General features: G+C 42.2%; 1 long non-coding RNA gene across 1 annotated transcript; it reads right to left on the reverse strand.

Annotated features, from left to right (window-relative positions):
- Positions 1-4,934: 4,934 nt before the first annotated feature.
- Positions 4,935-18,144, reverse strand: LOC138790025 (uncharacterized). Its single transcript, XR_011362831.1, has 3 exons — positions 18,078-18,144; positions 17,718-17,794; positions 4,935-4,986 (listed from the first exon to the last, which is right to left on the reverse strand). It is a non-coding gene; the product is annotated as an uncharacterized lncRNA (long non-coding RNA).
- Positions 18,145-18,867: the final 723 nt, after the last annotated feature.

Consider the following 18,867-nt stretch of genomic DNA (forward strand, 5'->3'; position numbering starts at 1 on the left):
CAGCGTCTTGACACATTTCGACAATGCTGGTGACAGCGCTAGCCTGACCTACAATCGTAAGAAGGACTTTTATTAATACCTTTTTGTTCCTATAAATTATAGAAAAAAATAAGAAGACAGCTTCACCTGCCAATAAGATCACATCTTCCTTCTGTTAGCCGTTTTAAATGGAACCATTCATCTACATGAACAGATCCTAAAAAAAAAAAAGATGACAAACTTGACTGAACGTTCTCCCGTTTACGTAAAAATTTGAACAGATGATTAAAGGGGTACTCTAGCAAAAAATAATTATTTCAAATCAAATGGTGCCAGTAAGTGCAAGAGATTTGTGTTCTACTTCTATTTAAAAAATCTCAATATCGGCTGCTGTATGTCCTGCAGAAAGTGGTGTATTCTTTCCAGTCTGGAGAGAAGGAAAGGTTTTCTATAGGGATTTTCTAATACTTTAAACAGTGTTGTGGTGTTCCACTGCTAGTGTTTCTTTTATGCACCTGTTCTAAAGTTCTTAGGTTAAAAAAGTGGTGGATGAAGTATGCAGTTTCCCCACTAGGTGTCAGTATTTCTTGTATATACTATTGCACAGCTGAAGGAGGTAATGAGTTAAGTTGTTTATACAGTACCTGGTGTTATTTGCTGACCACTAAGAGGTCCTCTTTCTCTTTTCTCCTATCCTGTTCCTGCTCTCAAACACTCACAGCCCTGTAGGAGGATTTAGCTCTGTGTGGGAGGAAGTGAGGTAGTTCAGTTCATTCCAGATACTGAGTGTGAACAGCAGGAAAGACTAGCTCTCGCAGAAAGTTCTTCTATGCAAGCAGTTACTTTTACTATGCAGTGCTAAACAACAAGTAGGGGCGAGCAGCCAGGAAGAACACCCTAGCCTATGCCAGGAACATGTCTAAAAACAGACAGACTCCTCAAGCAATAGGAGCTGATCCTAGTAGGACAAAGCTACCGTTATATAAAGGTCTACGTATCCTACTGTGCAGTACAGGTAACTGGGCTACCTAGCTCGGACATCCAGATAATCACGACTGGGGCTTGTGCTACCCACCTGGGACGGGTTCGCACTACTACTTTTACTCTTTCCAATCAACTACCTCAAGCACTAAGTCAAGCACTCAAGTCTGTATCAAGATTACTATTGTCTGCAAAACGTGTACTGTTATCTGGCAAAAGCTCTTCAGTAAAGTTGTTACATTTTTATATTTCAAACGCACTGAACTCCATCTCTGCTTCCACCTGCACCTATACACACCACCGCATACCTTGGGTTATTTTTCCCCTTTTTTGTGGGTGGTGGTAGCGACATCCCGGGTGGATCAGTTACCACTCAAGGTTGCCATGACAAGAGCCCAAGCAACCCAATACAAACCCGGGAGGTTATCGACCATTTTGGGGAATACACTACTGGCCATACACAAACAGGAACCAATATCATACCTGTGTGCTGGACTAGCACTGGCGTCCCGACAAATAACACACCTCACCAAGTAGTAGCTAGAAACATCTAGCCGTGCACTACCACACCTCACTGTGTCAGACTGAAAAGAATACACCACTTACTGCTGGACATACAGCAGTATAACTTTCTGAAAAAGCTGTATCCATCCCTATCCCTGCTTTATGTAATGTAAATTTACCTAGTGGCTACTCTAAGTTGAGACCGGAAGCAAGTGAGCTAGTCACACACACTCACACTAAGGTCGCATTCACACATTGTGATATACTGTCCATAAGTTAACTGTATATCATGAACTGAACTGTGCAACTCTTTCAGAACTCCCTGCATTATAATTTATTAGGATTCAGTGAGTTCCAAAACAGCTAAAGCTCTTTGCTACTGAACTGACGTGGCTGTTTTAGTACAGTAGTGTAGACCTTTAATTGTTTCGGAGCTCATTGTATCATGAGCCTACTGCTGAGTTAACAAAGCTATTTGCTTCGTTGTTACTGTAAATTTGCTCATACCCAATAGTGAACTTACAGACCATATATCACGCATGTGTGGCCTTACTATATGCTTATATAGGAAAGAAAGCTCTAGATGGTGGGTGGTTCTTTTCTATGCCCAGTCCCCCTCAACCCTGATAGAGGATATCCCTTTTATAGTTTGGAAACTACTTGTAGCCTGATGAAGGGTCTTTCCTGAAACATTGCTAAATGTATGTTGATCAACAACAGGGCTTATCTAATGTAACATAGGGAAAAATAACTGAATTATATTTCAAAAAATCCTTTCCAGTGGTGTATGGACTTGTTCTTCTACATCTGTGAATGGATTGGAAGGAGAGACATGTCCTGCCCAAGTCTTGCACCTGGTAATGACACACGTTGAGCTTTGCTGCCCTACAATACAGTCTAAGGCTATGTTCAGACACTGTAAGAGACCGGCCGTTCCGTGACCCGGTCAGGTCATGGAACGGCTGGTCTCTGAAAAGATCATACCGGCCGGTACTGCAGTACCGGCCGGATGATCTTTAGTGCTGCAGAGTTCTGATGTAGGCGCATCCGTGCACTCCCGCATTAGAACTCCCCACTGCACACAATAGGGCGAGCGGCCGGAGTCGGGGATTGTCCCATAAAAGTCTATATTTGCAGATCTATCATTTATACGGATGGAACTTCCGCAATTCTACAAATACATTTAAAAAAAAAAGGTATTTATTTTAAATTATTCCCACTTATTCAACTATTACCTTCCCCTTTTTTGTTGATCTGCATATAAAAACGGTTTATGAATGCATCACAGATAATTTACTTGCCGATTGCTATCGAAGATTGCAGATGGCTGCAGACATTATATACGGTTCTCAAAAACTGCTTAGCTTTACTCATAACCTCTTTGTCTGTCATTCCCTCCCGCACCCTATTACAATGGCATCACAACTGACCATCACCTACACCTTTTGTCACTCTCCCCCCATCACACCCATTCCTACAAATACATCTGGGGGACCCTTCAATACTACTTGGCAATGACCAGCTGTGGCACTTGAAACATACCATGTTTATCTTAGTATATCATGCCCACGACAACCTGGTTTAGGTTAAGGCCAACTGTACTTGAACGTGTACCAGAATTTGGCCCAATTTTTTTTTCATCTACAGCCACGCCCCTTTTAAATCAAGGCTGCATCCACTTTTTGTACCTGCCAGAAAAGTATTAACAAAAGTATAAAAAACAAAACAAAACAGCAGTAAATCTGGACAAGTGAGTCCGGGGATGAATGGTCCCTTCTCCTCTACGTACTGTACATTCTATGTCAATAAAGTATTGCATCACTTAACACTGAGCTGTCAAATTTTAAAAAAAATATTCTTTTATACTTTTTCCTGCGTTTGTGACTGATTTTAACCATCGAGCGACCCCTGCCGTCCAAGGGAATACATAGATTTGTATGCAATCCTGTGGACTGCAGCAGCTGTCACTCAATAGTTAAAGTCAATTAGTGGCGCTACAAAAAGTCTCTGTGTAGCCCAGGCCTCAATTAACCTGGATTTTTGTCAGAACGCGCCCCACAATTACCACCCTGGCCTGTTTTGTTTGCACCTGATCTACTGTGGCATTTGAGTTAATTAGCATAACTGATTGAGTAATTTTTTCCACCTGTTTATGATGTGACAGCTCAGCACCGTCTCGCTCGGCTCTTGTGCTTACTGTGTACTTCTTTATAATTTTACAGCGCCTTGTGTTGAGAATACAAAATTATTTTTCCCAGCCATTCTACAGAGTTGAATTTGACCCCTTTCCCCCCTAGAGAGACATTACCTTGTAAAAAAAAATATTGTGAATTCTTCCTATCCAGAAACATTATTACTTCCAAGTAACTAGAGATGAGCAAACCTTTCAAAAATTCAGTTCTGCAGGGGGGGCACTTTTTTGCTGGGATCTGGGAGGAGGTGGCTGAGGGAAAAGACGTCCACTCCCGCGTCAGACACCCAGAAGCAGCCGGGAATCGGGCACCAGAGCGCCGCAATGCGGGACCCGCTGGAACCGGGGAGGTGAGTGGACATCTTTTCCCTAGGCCACCTCCTCCCCGGTTCCAGCAAAAAAGTGCCCCCCCCCCCCCCCCCGCTGGAGTACCCCTTTATATATCGGTTGAGGTTAGTTTGAACTGAACCTTAAATCCAAAAATGTGTTTTTTTTATACTTACCTGTCTACATCCCCCTGGTATCCTTCTTCTCTGGCTGGATAAAGCTGAAGACCGGGAGAGCGGACAGGTGAGAAAACTCCTTTGTTGTTGTTGTTTTTAGATGTGATGCCACCATCTTTCTAAATTTGTTCTGAAACGTTTTTGCAAAATTCGGAACGAATCTCAGGAAGTTCAGTTAGTTTATCTCTACCTGTAACCAGTTCTAGGCAGCAAGGGGGTCATGCACCTGTGTCACTATGAATGCCGCCCACATCCCTCCAGACAGATTATGTAAGGGCATAGGTCATTAGGTCCTGCTGGATCACAGTGGCCCAGTCCTTTTGCTGTAGGAAAAATAAGCCACCGCCAGAGGTGCCAGTGACTTATCCCCTGTTTTTCAGTGAGAACACATGGATGTTTGGTCAAGTTGAATGTTCATGTGAATAAGAGGATCAGAAGAGATAGCTGGGAGCTGTTGATATATATACTGTTACTTCAAGTAACATCAAGATTGTCTCTGTATTTGCCTTTTGCCTGTCATCTCACTCCTCATCTCAATCCTGTGTATCTGAGGCTGCGGTGCAGTATATTTGCATGGAAGTGGGGGGTTTTTCTGTCGTTTAATATAAAAATAAAAAATAATAGTAATCTACACTAAAATGAGAAAATGCCAGAAAAAAAACAGTAAAAAGGTGGAAAAACAGCTGGTAGGTTTTTTTTTTGTGTGGTACTTTTTCAGCAAAAAAAAAAAAAAAATACACATAATTTTGTTTACTTATCATTTTGCATTATTTTTACCTCTATGTGCCATAGTAAAGCTGTCCAAAAATCATTCATCCCTGACACTGTCTGACCAGAAAAACAATGAAGAAGTTATTTGCATTTCTCTTGCACATATTCCTATAGTGATGAATAATCCCGTTACTCTGTGGTATTATAGTCGGCAGCTGTTGGAAAGTAATTATACATATGTAAATACAGTCTGTTGTCTCAGGGCTCGCCATATTGTGTGAGGTAAGCTACTTTGTTTCTGTGTCCAACTATTAGGCCTCCTTCATGTATACTTTTTTTTTTTTTGCTTTTTTGTTTCATGCATTTTTGCATTAGTTTTTTATTTTTTATTTTTATACTTCTCAGGCATTGTTTTAACATTCTGTTGCAGGGATTGGGAAGCTATGGCCCTCCACCTGTTCCAAAACTACAATTCCCAAAAGGCATGACCAAAGTAAAGAAATGTGCAGCAAACAAAAACGTTAAGGAGACTTTATCATTTGTGCCTTTTGACTCCTTTTTTCATGCCCAGAAGAAGCTGCACCTGCAGCGAAACATACATGGGGCTTCCAGTTCATATATCTCTACTTGCTGCTTGACTTGCTTCTCTCTTAACCTGCTAACATTGTCCAGTTTATGCTTTAGCAAATGGTGAATTTTTGCACAAGTGGAGCATGTATTTAGCCACATTGTTGTTGTACAACCACAAAACTATGCTTTATACCTTTACCACTGGCTGTTAGCCTTGATTTGTACACTAGTCACAGTGTTCTGTAAACTATTTGCTATACTTTAACCATGTGTGCATTCCTCATTCAGGTTTTCACATGTCCATCCAGGGGCGTAACTACCACTATAGCAGCCATAGCGGCCTCTATGGGGCCTGCCACATCAGGGGGCCCCCTGAGCCGTCATCATTTGCAGCACCTGGCCCTGCTGGTCTCCTGGGTTTTGCAAATGTCCCTTTAACTGCAAGTACTCCTGACCAGAGCTAGCAGTTATGTAGTTATGACTTCACTTGACCGTTTAGTGGTCAGTCGGGGGGGGGGGGGGGGGGGGGGGGGGGGGCAATCAAAAGTTTGCTATGGGGTCCAGCCATTTCTAGTTACGCCCCTGTGTCCATATGTTACATAGTAACATAGTAACATAGTAAATAAGGTTGAAAGAAGACAAGAGTCCATCAGGTTCAACCTAGGAGAATCCTACTGTGTTGATCTAGAAGGCGAAAAACCCCTATGGGGCAGAAGACAACCGCCCCACCACATGGAGAAACTCCCCCCCCTCCCCCCCCCCTCCCCCCCCCCCCCCCCGACTGCAATGGCAACCAGAACAATACCCGGATCAACGTATCACCAGAAATCTAATGCCCATAACTTGTTATATTATATTGTTCAAGAAAAGTATCAAGTCCTCCCTTGAACTTATTTAATGAATCGGCCATGACAACCTCATGTGGCAGAGAGTTCCACAGTCTTACCACTCGCACAGTAAAGAACCCGCGTCGATGCTGATGATGAAATCTTCTTTCCTCTAGACGTAGAGGATGCCCCCTTGTCATTGTTACAGACCTAGGAGTAAAAAGACCACTACAAAGATCTCTGTACTGTCCATTCATATATTTGTACATTGTGATCAGATCGCCCCTAAGACGTCTTTTTTCTAGCGTAAATAACCCCAAGCTTGATAACCTGTCTTGGTACTGTAACCCACCCATTCCCTTAATGACCTTTGTTGCCCTCCTCTGCACCCGCTCCAGTTCACCTATGTCCTTCTTATATACCGGTGCCCAAAACTGTACACAGTATTCCATATGTGGTCTGACCAGTGATTTATAAAGAGGCAAAACTATGTTCTCATCTTTAGCATCTATACCTCTTTTGATGCACCCCATTATTTTATTAGCCTTGGCAGCTGCTGCCTGGCACTGATCACTAAAGTTGAGTTTACTGTCCACCAATACCCCCAGGTCCTTTTCGGAAGTACTTTTACCCAGTGTTTTATTATTTAGCACATAACTGTACTTATTATTTCTATGGCCCAAATGCATAACCTTACATTTATCCACATTAAACTTCATTTGCCATTTCTCCGCCCAAGCCTCTAGCTTCTCCAAATCCCTCTGTAATATGATATTATCCTCCTCTGTACTGATTACTTTACCCAGTTTAGTATCATCTGCAAAAATGGAGATTCTACTCTGTAGCCCCTCTACAAGATCATTAATAAAAATATTAAAAAGAAGTGGACCCAACACTGACCCCTGTGGTACCCCACTAGTAACTAAAACCCAATCTGAATATTTTCCATCAATGACCACCCTCTGTTTTCTATCACACAACCAGTTACTTACCCATTTGCATACGTTTTCCCCGAGTCCCAGCATCCTCATTTTGTAGACCAACCTTTCATGCGGCACAGTATCAAATGCCTTTGAAAAGTCCAGATACACAACATCCACAGCCTCCCCCAGGTCCAGTCTATAACTTACCTCTTCATAGAAGCCGATCAGATTAGTCTGACAGGACCGATCCCTCATAAATCCATGCTGGTGCTGCGTCATAAGATTATTATCATTAAGATACTCTAGTATAGCATCTCTTACAATCCCCTCAAATACTTTACCTACTATAGATGTTAGACTTACGGGCCTGTAGTTTCCAGGATCACTCCTTGACCCCTTCTTGAATATCGGTACCACATTAGCTATGCGCCAGTCCTGTGGAACAATCCCTGTCGTAATAGAATCTTTAAATATTAGGAATAACGGTCTGTCCAACACAGTATTTAATTCTTGCAAAACTCTAGGATGGATACCTTCTGGGCCCGGTGACTTATGGATTTTAATGTTTTTAAGGCGTTTCCCCACTTCTTGTTGTGTTAGGCAGGTGAGATTTATGGGAGGATTAACATTATCCCTAGTCATGTCGTCTGTTATGGGATTCTCCTCTGTGAATACAGTAGAGAAGAATGTATTTAGTAGATTGGCCTTTTCCTCTTCCCCCTCCACCATTACACCCAGATTATTTTTGAGGGGACCAACATTTTCGGTTTTAAGTCTTTTGTTATTTATATAAGTGAAGAACATTTTGGGATTTGTTTTACTTTCTGTGGCTATCCTTCTTTCTGTTGCTATTTTTGCTTCTTTTATTTGCGTTTTACACATTCTATTCTTCAGTCTATAGTTGCTCAATGCTTCCCCACTACCTTCTTGTTTTAGTAGTCTGAATGCTTGTTTCTTATCATTTATTGCACCCCATACAGCTGTAGTTAACCACATTGGATTTCTCTTATTTCTACTACGTTTATTCCCATATGGTATGTGTAGTTCACACGATTTACCCAGGATGCTCTTAAATATGTCCCATTTCTCTTGTGTACTTTTATTTCTGAAGGCATTGTCCCAGTCTATGTTCCCAAGGTCCTCTCTTAGTTTTTGGAAATTAGCCTTCCTGAAATTTAATGTTTTTGTAGCCCCTCTACTAATAATTTTCTCTTGTGTACTTTTATTTCTGAAGGCATTGTCCCAGTCTATGTTCCCAAGGTCCTCTCTTAGTTTTTGGAAATTAGCCTTCCTGAAATTTAATGTTTTTGTAGCCCCTCTACTAATAATTTTATTGAAGGATAATTGAAAACTTACTATGTTATGGTCACTATTACCTAGGTGACCCCCCACCTCTATTTTTGATATTCTGTCGGGCCTATTGGTTAAGATCAGGTCCAGAAGGGCCCCCCCTCTTGTTGGTTCCTCTACTAGTTGGGAAAGGTAATTATCTTTTACTATTTCCAAAAACACGCTTCCCTTCCTGGAGCTGCAGGTTTCTGCTTTCCAGTTTATATTTGGGTAGTTAAAGTCCCCCATAATAATGACTTCCCCCTGCTTCGCTGCCGCATCTATTTGTCTTATAAGAAGATTTTCTGATTTTTCCACTATACTTGGAGGTTTATAACTCACTCCTATAAGAATTTTATTATTCTTCGTCCCTCCCCTTATTTCTACCCAAAGAGACTCCACATTATCATCACATATATCCTCCCGCAGAATAGGCTTAAGGCATGATTTAACATATAGACAGACCCCTCCCCCTTTCTTATTTTTACGGTCATTTCTGAATAGACTATAACCCAGGATATTAACAGCCCAGTCATAACTCTCATCCAGCCATGTCTCGCTTATCCCCACTATATCATATTTCTCTTCAACCATTATGAGTTCTAATTCCTCAGCTTTATTAGTGAGGCTTCGAGCATTAGTATACATACATTTAATATATTTGTCCATATTCCCTTTCCTTTTATCACTAGTGACTATTCTAACCCCTCCCGCCGCTCCACCCCCAGTTCCATAATCTAGGCCCAGCTCTCCATCTACTCTGTCTTTACTCACTATATTGTTGTTGCCCTCCCCCCCGGGCCCTAGTTTAAACACTCCTCCAACCTCTTAGCCATCTTCTCCCCCAGCACGGCTGCACCCTCCCCATTGAGATGCAGCCCGTCCCTACCGTACAGCCTGTAACCGACCGAGAAGTCGGCCCAGTTCTCCATGAACCCAAACCCCTCTATCCTACACCAGCTCTTGAGCCACTTATTTACCTCCCTAATCTCCCGCTGTCTCTCAGGTGTGGCTCGTGGTACAGGTAATATTTCAGAGAATATCACCTTGGAGGTCCTAGTTTTTAGCTTCCTGCCTAAGTCCCTGAAATCGTTTTTAAGGACCCGCCACCTACCTCTAACTTTATCATTGGTGCCAATGTGGACCATGACTGCTGGGTCATCGCCAGCCCCTCCCAGTAATCTGTCAGCCCGATCCGCGATGTGACGAACTCGAGCGCCAGGAAGGCAACACACTGTTCGACGATCCCGGTCTTTGTGACAGATTGCCCTGTCTGTCCCCCTAATAATTGAGTCCCCCACTACCAGTACCTGCCTGGCCTGCCCTGAACTCCTGTTTCCCACCTTACTGGAGCAGACACCCCCCTGGCTTTCAGAGGCAGTGTCCTGCTGCAGCAATGCCACCCCTGAATCAACATCCCCCTCATCCGCCAATTTGGCAAACTTGTTGGGGTGTGCCAGATCAGGACTGGCCTCCCTCACACTCTTCCCTCTACCCCTTTTTCTAACTGTGACCCAACTAGCTGCCTCTTCCTCCTGTACCTCCATGCTATCACACTCTCCCCCATCTACCCCTTGGAGTGCTTGCTCAGTGAGCACCAGACCCCTTTCCAGTTTGCTAATGCATCTCAATCGTTGCAGCTGCTCATTTAGATCCAGGATCTGGGCTTCCAAACCAGCAACATGCACACATCTCCCACAATGGTATGCACCCTCGATCGGTTGATCAAGGATTGCATACATCGCACAAGATGTACATTGGGCCGCATTGTCAAACATGGCGCTCATTTATATGGGGATATTATGTATAAAGAAAGAAAAAACAAACAAGCAACAAAAGCAAACAATGTGTTCAAAAGTAAATAAACAATTTGTTTTCCTCTAAAACGCCCCAAATCTAAAGTCCCAGAATATTAAAGTCCCACACTTGAGACAAAAACACACTTTAGATCAAAAACTCGCACGCTCCAAAACTCGCTCACAATACAATATAAAAGCACTTAGCTTGCAGAGTTTGTTGCTTCTGGCTCCTGTGTTGGAAGAGACTGGCAGGCTTCACACAGATGTAATTTATCAACTCTTAATTAGCAATCAGTCCCCTCCCCCTCCACCTGTGTAACCTCCAGCAAGCTTGTGTATATACAGGCTATAGTAATGTGTCCCAAGTAAACCAGGTACAATGTATATAACCCCTAGGAAAATAAATACAGATAAACTAATCTATAGTACCTTGCTATATACTATATGTGTACAGAGATTTGTTATCTATAAACCCAGTAAGGACAGATATCACTCAGTAACAGGTATGTTATATACTCCTTCCCAGAATATTAAAGTCCCACACTTGAGACAAAAACACACTTTAGATCAAAAACTCGCACGCTCCAAAACTCGCTCACAATACAATATAAAAGCACTTAGCTTGCAGAGTTTGTTGCTTCTGGCTCCTGTTGGTCCTTTTTATAATCCTAATGTGAACTTTGCTTTTCGTTACCCTTTTCCATTCTCTTTTCATTTTCTCTTTCCTTCCCCCTTTCCTTTGCCTTTCCTCTTTCCTTTCCTCCCTTCTTTTCTTTCCTATTTACATTCTTCTTTCCTTTTCCTCTTTCCTTTCCTTTTTCCTTTTCCCTTTTATTTCCTCTTTCCATTCCTCTTTAAATTTTCCCTTTCCCTTTCACTTTCCTCTTTACTTTCCCTTTCCTTTCTCTTTCCTCTTTACTTTTCCCTTTCCTTTTGTCTTGCCTTTCCTCTTTCTACTTTCTTCCCGCTTTCCTTTTTCCTTTCCTATTTCCTTCCCCCTTTCCTTTTCTATTTCCTTCCCACTTTTCTTTTACTTTCCTCTTTCCTTTCCTTTTCTTCCCCCTTTCTTTTCACTTTCCCCTTTCCTTTACTCCTTCCTTTCCCCTTTCCTTTTTCCTTGTCCTTTCCTCTTTCCTTTTCCATGTCATTTCCCCTGTCCTTTCCTCTTTCCCTTCCCTCTTTCCTTTCCTCTTTACTTTTCCCTGACCTTTCCTCTTTTTTTCATCTTTCCTTTCCCCTTCCCTTTTCCTCTTTCCTTTTCCCTGCCCTTTCCCTTTTCACTTACTCTTTCCTTTTCCCTGACCTTTCCTCTTTTTTCATCTTTCCTTTCCCCTTCCCTCTTTCCTTGTCCTCTTTAATTTTCCCTTTTCCTTTCCTCTTTCCTTTCCCTTGTCCTTTCCTCTATCCTTTCCCCCTCCCTTTTCCCTGACCTTTCCTCTTTTTTTCATCTTTCCTTTCCCCTTCCCTCTTTCCTTTTCTTCTTTAATTTTCCCTTTCCTTTTCCTCTTTCCTTTTACCTGTCCTTTCCTCTTTCCTTTCCCTTTTAATTTCCTCTTTTTTTCATCTTTCCTTTCCCCTTCCCTCTTTCCTTTCCTCTTTCCTTTTCCTTGTCCTTTCCTCTTTCCTTTCCCCTTCCCTTTTCCCTGTCCTTTCCCTTTTCATCTTTCCCTTTTCATCTTTCCTTTCCCCTTCCCTCTTTCCTTTTCCTCTTTCATTTTCCCTGTCCTTTCCCTTTTCATCTTTCCCTTTTCATCTTTCCTTTCCCCTTCCCTCTTTCCTTTTCCTCTTTCATTTTCCCTGTCCTTTCCCTTTTCATCTTTCCTTTTCCCTTCCCTCTTTCCTTTTCCTCTTTCCTTTTCCCTGTCCATTCCTCTTTCCTTTTCCCTGACCTTTCCTCTTTTTTTCATCTTTCCTTTCCCCTTCCCTCTTTCCTTTTCCTCTTTCCTTTTCCCTGTCCTTTCCTCTATCCTTTCCCTTTCCTCTTTCCTTTTCCTTTCCTCTTTTCTTTCCTTTTTGATTTCATTTCCTTTTTTCTTTAGCTTCAAAGGCCTTGGATTATATGTATCATTTTCCACATATAACTTGTCTTAATTTATCTAAGCACCTTTTGTGCATTTTAATAGTTTATTAGGGGAAATTGTGTGTAGTATTACAATTCAGCTCTATTCACATCAATAGAACAGAGCTGCAAAACCCACGCCTAAACTGAGAAGAGTGGTGCTGTTTCTGGAAGCCATGTGTTTGTGAGCTTGGACATTCCCTAATCAACTATGAATGTTAAGCAACCCAAGGAGGTTTTGTTCCAAACACTCGCGGTGATCACAATGTGGGGGTAATGTGGTTGGCTACTTTATGGTAAACTTTGGAGCTTTCTGCATTTATAATTGATCCTGCTGGATGGATGAGCATGTGACTACCCCCACCCCCGGCAGTAGACAGGCATACAGGCTCAGTGGAGGATGCCAAAGGAACAGCATAGTTGCTTGCTTCTCCACATTTGGCCATATTATAGACGACGGGAGTACTGAGTGGGACGGTACAGATAGGGGGTAAGCGCTATGGGGCACAGTGGGAACAACTGCAAGTGATTACATGTAAGGATGGTCCGAACCTGCTGAGGTTCGGGTTCGTATGAACCCGAATGCTCGGCATCAGATTCCCGCTGTCTGGCCACTCCGTGCAGCAGGTGGATACAGCGGGAGGACCGCCTAGAAAACTGGGATACAGCCTTTGGCTGTATCCCAGTTTTCCAGGCGGTCCTCCCGCTGTATCCACCCTCTCCACGGAGCAGGCAGACAGCGGGAATCATTGCCGAGAGTTCAGGTTCGTACTAACCCGAACCTCGGCCGGACCATCCCTAATTACATGACATAACTGTACAAGTATGGAAAACTGGAAAAGTTTACTATAAAGATGCCAACCCCAGTAGCTCATAAGCCAAACACACCTTCCGCCCATGGGAAGCCATTGCACGTCCTCCTCTATACTATGAATACTGTACGTTCACTTCCACTATGTCGAGAGAAGAGAAGACACTGAACAGTTTGAGGCTATTACTAGTTCAGCATCTACTCTGAATGCAATGAGCTAAATTTAGGCTCTAGATATTTGGCATGTTGCCTGCTTTGAAGATGATTGGTTCAGGGCAGTAACTCTCACGGCTCATTATCCCTTGACTTCGCGTGGCTCACCTACATTTAGGATATCTGAATGCGGTTTTCTATGCACAAGTGAATGTTCGGAGACCTGTTAAAAGGTCACGTGTAGAGAAGCATTATCAGATGTACTTTTTACCATACTGAGGCTCGATATATGTGTGCACCAGGGTCAATGTGAATTGGGTTTTTTTTTTCTTATGTAAACACCTAAGTAACCCTTGATGTCAATGGGATTTTTAGCCTTAAGCATGTGACAGCTTCACAGGAGTAAATATTTTTATTTACTTTATTTGTTTGCTTATTATATCCTCAGAAAAGAGGCAGGAAATGTGATGACGTTATATAAATAAAGTTTAATATCATTATTAGGGCCCATTCACACTATGGAATAGGTGCTGAAATTTCGCACGGACCACCACCTACGGACTCTGCGCTTAATCCCGCCACCTATTTTTTTAATGGGAGGGCTTGTGCGCCTCCCCGCTTACAGAATTTACATGTCAATTCTTTGAGTGGAGAGGTGCAGAGAGCGGAGGTGTGCAAGGCCTCCCATTGAAAGAGATAGCAGGCAGTATTCGGCACGGAGTCCGAGCAGAATTTCAGCACCAATTTCACGGGCCCTTAGACTACCCAAGTATTGTTTCATCTGTATTTGACATACTGTATAAGAAAAAAAAGACTAAGGGTCCTATTACACGGAGCAATAATTGGTTGGATCAGGCCAATACAACCGATCATAGGTCCGTGTAATAGAGACAACGATTACCCGAGGTCATTGGCTGATTGTGTCTTTCGGTCCGGACCAAAAATCCTCGGCCGCCGACCATGCATCACTATGGATGTCCAGGCAATATCCCTCATGTCTACTCGATATTCCAAATAAAATGCAATTTAATAATAATAATAATAATAATAATAATAAAAAAAAAAAAAAAAAAATCTCATAGCATGGATCAATGCATCAGTGTAAAAGCAGAAATACAAATATAACTACTAACAAACACAAATATTAGAGATATTAGAAATAAAATCAGTAACACAGTTTAAAATGTAACCATAGGGCCCTTATGGTGTTATGCTAGTCACAGGCATTGTATTGGTATGTATTAAGCGCCATAGAACTACAAGTCTCAGCTGGACTGTGCTGCAAAAAAAAAAATTAATAAAACTGGGATTACTGGAATTGCACTGTACTGTCACAGGTCCCAGCTGGACTACACTGCAGTGAGAGTAGAACCACATAGTACCACAAGTCTCAGCTGGAATACACTGCAGTGAGAGTAGAACCACATAGTACCACAAGTCTCAGCTGGAATACACTGTAGTGAGAGTAGAACCACACTGAACTGGGATTGCTGGTATTGCACTGTAGTACCACAAGTCTCAGCTGGACTACACTGCAGCGAGAGTAGAACCACACTGATATGAAATGAAACCACACTGGGATTGCTGGCAGTAAATGGAGTGCTGGTGCTGGACTCCTGGATAGTCTATGGACTCTCTACTCATTAGCACAGGGGAGAGATGTTAAAGGAGAAATCCAGACAATATTGTGATATTGATGTTAAATAAAGGTACAGTGCACGGCGGCACCTCTCACCCGTCCCTGGGCTTGGGGATGTTGTCAGGCAGGCTCAGTTCAGGTAAGGCTTAGTTTAAGTTTATGGGGAGCACTCTCACCAGCTGATCAGCAGCATGGCCTTGTTCTCAGATAGATGCAGGAAGCTGAGATGCTAAGTCGCTGGGTCCTAATGCCAGTGGGTTCTCAATCTGATCGTTGGTTGCAGGGCCCCTGGCTACATGCGGTGGATGTATGCCAGTGCTGTGTATGTGCCAAAAGATGGAACCACCAATGGAAGATGTGAATGAAGCATCTGATAGTAATGTGAATGAAGTCTAATAGGAACCATGGAGTAAAATGTGCCAGACACAGTTACATATAGCACTGTTTTATGCAGCATTGGCGATACTAAAGACCCCGCTTCCCCCATCTCTATTCTAATATCTATTTAACACTATGAAAAAAAGCCCCAACCGTCAATCTGCAGTGTGTGTGTGTTGAAAGGAACTCCCCTTCCCATCTCCATCCTCCCTCTTTACAGATATGTATTGTTTGTAATCTCCTTCTAGTCATGACGACTAAATAAAAGTTGTCGGCTGATTTTTTTTTTTTTTTTGGGGGGGGGAGGGGGCTGCTTCTTATCAAGAAACGGAAGCAGGAAGCACTTTTGTCTGATAAGATATATTACCATGTTTCTTATATTGGCTTGCACTCCTGATCTATAAAACGTTTGTTGAAACAGTGGCCATTTAAGGGGTTAAGTATTAATAAGTAACTTCCTAAAAGTAAGTTTGATCCATCTTTAAAGAGAAGATGTTAGTACAGTCCGCGGCATTGTCTCAGTCTATGCTGTGCCTCTAAAAGCAGAACAGAAATGCAACATGTTACGCTAAAGAGGTTAAATGTCTGGAGCTAAAGAACATTATTTGAACTAATTATAACTAGAGGAGGCATCTAGAAATTGCATGTCATTCTCTGGCAAGCTATTGTACTGTGCAAGCTGCTCTGTTATTCGCTAGGTAGCTATGTCATTACCCCCAACTGGATATACTTTCTCCTGAAATTGCTGTTTCTAAGCAACTAAAACAGCAGCCTCAGATGAAAAGAATGAGAGAAAAAAAAGAAAAAAAAACAATTTTGAATAAGAATCTTTCTGACCAGTACTACCTCCCGCAGCACGTGGGCGTCTTACAAGCCGAGAACGCCGAAGTTATGGGGTGGGGAAGAAGAGAAAGTGCTTAAACTGTGCGGCAAACAATAAACGGAGGTAAGCAAAATCAAGAGAGGTCACTTACCGGCTACAATCAACCAGTAACTGAACGTTATGTTACCAGGGCTTTCTGTGGAAGAACTATTTAAAATGCAAACGGTTCAGGGATTTAAATTGTATTTAAATGAGTTTGACCATTGAGAAGTCTCTTACTGGCAGAAGAACGGTCATGAATAAAGTTTAGGAGAAAGTCTTTACTGGTACGTGATAAGCAACACATTGGATGTAGTATATGTAACAAGGCCAAGAGATGTGGATCCACTGGGTCACAAATGAATTTAAGTCAAATTATTCCAAGGAGTGGATGGCATGGTCACTTTGCTCACTGCCTGGATATATCTCCTGATCGAGTTGGGTCTCAGCAGTGAGATCCGCTCCGATCCATAACTTTGATATGCCTGATGATATGTGAAAAGTTATTTTTAATGACAGTGAACCCCAGTGAATTTTCAAGCCTCTACCCGCAGATAAAAGGAGTACTCCAACATGCTGCTGACCTGTCTGCCCAATTCTGAAGCCACCAAAAATGTTGTTAGTTTGAGAGTCTTAGTTCTGTATTTTGTGATTGGGCTACCTGGATTACTTATACAAGTCCCAGAATGCATCGCTTTCCCTCAGAATCCATAACAGTCCCTCCACCCTGCCTATTGCCCTCCCACAGTGCTCTTGCCAGTTCCCTGCCCAAAGTTGTTGCAGAAAATCTCCTTTTACTTCAGACTATTGTGCAATTAGTGACGTTTCAGCACCTGGAGTATGCACTCCCTGTCTGCTTTTTCTGTAGCATCATTCATCACAAGGCAGCATGCTGTAAACTAAGTGTACTCCCCCTATGAGTAAGACAGGGAGATGGTGATAGGTGATGGTAGACTGGGGGGCAGGCTAGGCTAAATAAGGTTCAGGAGGGAAGTGTTCTTAGTAAAAATAAAAACTAAGCACAAGAACAAGGGGTGTTAGTTGGGGCAAAGATCAGAAACAACACAAGACAATATTACTTTACTGAAAGAGTAGTAGATGCTTGGAACAAACTTCCAGCAGATGTGATTGGTAAATCTACAATAACTGAATGTAAACCTGCCTCGGATAAACATATATCTATCCTAAGGTAATAAGAGAGAAAATAATATAATATCATAATAATAAGGGCATAATAGATGGAGCAGGTGGCCGTTGTCTGGCGACAATCTTCTATGTTTCTAAGGACTGAGCAGCACTTTATTACCATAAAAAACCATTTCATGGCCATATCCAACGTCAGTGTAGCCGTGGTACTTAGCTTTTTTACTCATCGTGGTTAAGGGTCAGAGATGTGTTGGCTAAGTACTCTGGCTGTGGAGTCATTTGTATGGAATGTTTTTTTTTTTTTTCTGTTTTTTTTTTTAAGAAATAAACATTTATTACCGTAATTAAATACCTGTCAATCCTTTCTTTCTTTTTTTTGTACAATGTGAAGAAGTTGTTGTGGACCACGGCTCTAACCTATATAAAGAACTGGAGAAAACACACCATTAGCAGACAGACATTAGGAGAGTTATCAAACATGGTGGGAAGTGAAACTGGCTCAGTTGCCCCTAGCAACCAATCAGATTCCACCTTTCATTTTCCAAAGAGTCTGTGAGAAATGAAAGGTGGAATCTGATTGGTTGCTAGGGGCAACTGAGCCAGTTTCACTTTACACCATGTTTGATAAATCTCCACAGACTCTTAAGGGCCCTATAATGGTTCTTAAGAAGCTTGTTAAGCTAAGGTCAGTGGTCAGCAAATCCAACTATACCTGCATGACTGAGAGAAGCATTGTTGAAGCTCCAGATCAGGCTGTTCTCTCTATATCTGTATCTGATCCTGGCCCCTCCCCTGAACTATGACTGACAGTTCTAGTGGTCTCCTGATTGGACACTAGAGCTTTAAGTCATAGCAAGGAGGAGGGGCTGGGAACACAATACAGAGGACTTGGGGCACTCACCAAGTATATCATGCTCCCTGGGCACTTGCAGGGGCATCGGCCTTAGTTAAACTAATGTTTCTAAATTTTTTTTTTTAGCACAAAAATTCTGTAAGGTCTACTTTAAAAGGCGCCTTTCAGTGCTCGACTCATACACAAAGTGAATTGATAAAGCTCTTTTCTTACTGAAAGGGTAGTAGAACAAACATCCAGGACACGTGGTAGGTAAATCTACAAAAAGTGAACGTAAGCATGTCTGGGATAAATATATATCAATCCTAAGATAATAAGAAAGGAAATAATATAATAGATGGAGTGGGTGTTTTTTTTCTGCTTCTATATTTCAATGTTTATCTCAGCAATGGCCAAGGAAGGGATGCTGGGCATCCAGAGAGATGAGCCAGCATAGAAGTATCACTGAGAACCCTGATAGATTGGAAGAATGTTCTCAAGAAAGGTATCGACAATTTTTTTTTTTTTAGATTAAGATTTGGCCTCCATTTTCAAGTAAAAGATAAATATTAGAGATAAGTGAACCTTGAGTAAGCTCAGGGTCGTCCAAACATGAGTGTGCGGCATTTGATTACAGGTGTCTGAAGAAGTTGGATACAGCCCATGGCTG

This window comes from Dendropsophus ebraccatus, chromosome 4 (genome assembly GCF_027789765.1).
Source record: "Dendropsophus ebraccatus isolate aDenEbr1 chromosome 4, aDenEbr1.pat, whole genome shotgun sequence".
NCBI classification, from domain to species: domain Eukaryota; kingdom Metazoa; phylum Chordata; class Amphibia; order Anura; family Hylidae; genus Dendropsophus; species Dendropsophus ebraccatus.